Raw genomic sequence first — 2,500 nt, 5'->3', positions numbered from 1 at the left:
TTATCGTGGATCTAACGTTAAATCCTTGGATTTATATTGAAGTTGTTTCGAAGGTGGTCGTATATAAAGTTTTGAAACAGGTGAAATCTTTATTAACCACGAATAGAGTCATACGCTTTCAGTGATTTACAACCGACCGAGTCGGTTTCGCCTGATCTATTTGTTGGCTTCGGATAAGCATCATTATAACGTAGCTATCATTCAAAAGTCAATTCGATTACAAGCTTTCCTTTGATGAATTAATATGTATATATATATACATATATATATATATATATTTATATATATATATATATATATATATATATATATGTTGACTGGAGTCAATAATTATCGTCAAATGATATGAGAGAAAAGAAAGAAAGAAAAAATGAACGTTCGAGTACGAATCACTTTCATTAGAAATTTAGTGCGACAAACAATTATTTTTAATTGATCCGATCCATTTTAACGTAATTAATATCATCTATTATCTGTTCTTCGAATTATCAAATTTTTATATTTCTTAGAATCGATGGAAAAAAATAAAAAATAAAAAGAAAAGGAGGAGGGAAAAAAAGGAAGAAAAGAAAAGTAAGAAAAATGGAAGTCGACCGACAGATGGAAGAAAAATACAACACGAAAATCTATCGATCCATGCCGGTTGGTATCTCAGTTAAAGTCAAAGTACGAAAGCGGAGCGCTATATGCGATGCCCGATGAACTATCAGACAAGGTGCTATTTAGGTGTGCTACCAACCTCGTTTCGTTTCCAACTGCTTCCTTTCAGAGAGTCGGCGTCTATAAATTAGTTATCGATTAAACGAACGTACGTATGTATCTATGTATCTACGTATGTATTCATGTACCTATGTATACGTACATACATACGTACATATATACATATATATGTTCGTACGTAGAGCTCCTTTCAGTCGGTGAAACACGTTTCAATTCGAGCATGGAACGTTGGGAAACGAAACGGAGAAGAGAGATTGTTGATAAAAAAGAAAAAAAAAAAAAAAGAAAAGAAAAAGGAAAAGAAACAAAGTAACAAAAGAAAGGAAAAGAAAAAGGGAGAGAGAAAGAGAGAGAAAGAGAGAGAGAGGAGAAATCGAATCCGTATACACAGTGAACGACTACGGTAGATACTGTATTAATTTGTTAATATCAACATCGATCGATTGGTAAATCAATAAAAATGGCTCTGTTAGAGAATCGAACAGGCTCGAGGTACGATAACAATAATGAGAAACAGAGAGATAGAGAGAGAGAGAGAGAGAGAAAAAAAAGAGAAAGAGAAAGAAAGAGAGAAAGAGAACAACCTCAACGCCGTCTAGAGAAAATTCGAAAGCAGACAACTACTACTGACTAGTAGAGAAAACCTGTCGGCCGGAGTAGTCTCTCTCTCATCGAGTACGACTTCTTTCCGATGGTAGAAAACCAAATGAAATCTGGTCGTGTCGAGAAAAGAAAAAAAAAATTACACTCTCTAAATAGAGTTAGAGTTTTACCTTTGAATGGACAAATATAATTTATATGTGTATATATATATATATATATATATATATATATAAAAGTTATGTATATATGTATATGTTACTTGATTTCTAACAAAGTAAGTACTCTATAAATAGCTGTCTTATTTCTTAACAAAAATCGACAGAAAATTCTATTGACAATGATTAATAACGTCACAGTAAAACGTTTAATAAGATTTATATATGTATTATTGATTATTATATATATATATATATTTTTTTTTTATGTATGAATGTAATATACATATATATAAAAAATAGAAATAAAACAGCTAAATTCGTTTGCATAATCAGGATGAAAATATGTCTCGTTGGGATGCCTTCCAATTCCACTCGCCGATAGACTTGAACGTTTAATTAATGTATTTATCGCACTTTAACAACAATCTATCCCCCATTAGATACATCTTTGCGTTTAATTACGATTAGATCGATGTAAAATCAATTCCTTTATCAATTTTTGTCATCGCTAAAAAGATATATATTTTGTAATAAAGATCTTTCTTTTAATTGATTTAATTCCTCTAAAGCTTTTTATTGTTAGTAATGTAACATTGCTTTTTACCCTGTATACCAATGAACCAGAGAGAGAAGACGGTACCATAAGCATTGTCTTATATACATATATGTGTACTATATATATATATATATATATATATATATATATATATACATATATAATAATATGAGAATACATAACAATGGATAGCAACATTTCACCATAAACGTAAAAAAATGTCCGATTTATCTGGCGAACCCTGGGCACATGTGCGCATGATGCGTGACACAGGACAAGAAGGGACAAATTAAAAATCTATCGACGACAGAATTTTCAAAAGGGATTCTAAAGTAGCGACGACCTTTTTTTCTAGATGAAAAGGAAAAAAAGAAAAATAAAAAAAAAAAAAAATAAAAAAAATAAAAAGAAAACTACGCGTTGACCCGTGAAAACGAAGAGAGGAGGGGAAACAAAGACTCGA

The 2,500-nt window shown here is 30.9% G+C and overlaps 1 protein-coding gene across 16 annotated transcripts in view; it reads right to left on the bottom strand.

Moving 5' to 3' along the window:
• The window catches only part of LOC124425327 (serine/threonine-protein kinase MARK2-like), a 79,765-nt gene that overhangs the window by 76,336 nt on the left and 929 nt on the right, over positions 1-2,500 (bottom strand). The window lies entirely within an intron of this gene.

Source organism: Vespa crabro, chromosome 7, assembly GCF_910589235.1.
Source record: "Vespa crabro chromosome 7, iyVesCrab1.2, whole genome shotgun sequence".
Lineage (NCBI taxonomy): Eukaryota > Metazoa > Arthropoda > Insecta > Hymenoptera > Vespidae > Vespa > Vespa crabro.
Note: the sequence above shows the minus strand (reverse complement) of the source record. Positions and strands in the feature narration are given on the sequence as shown.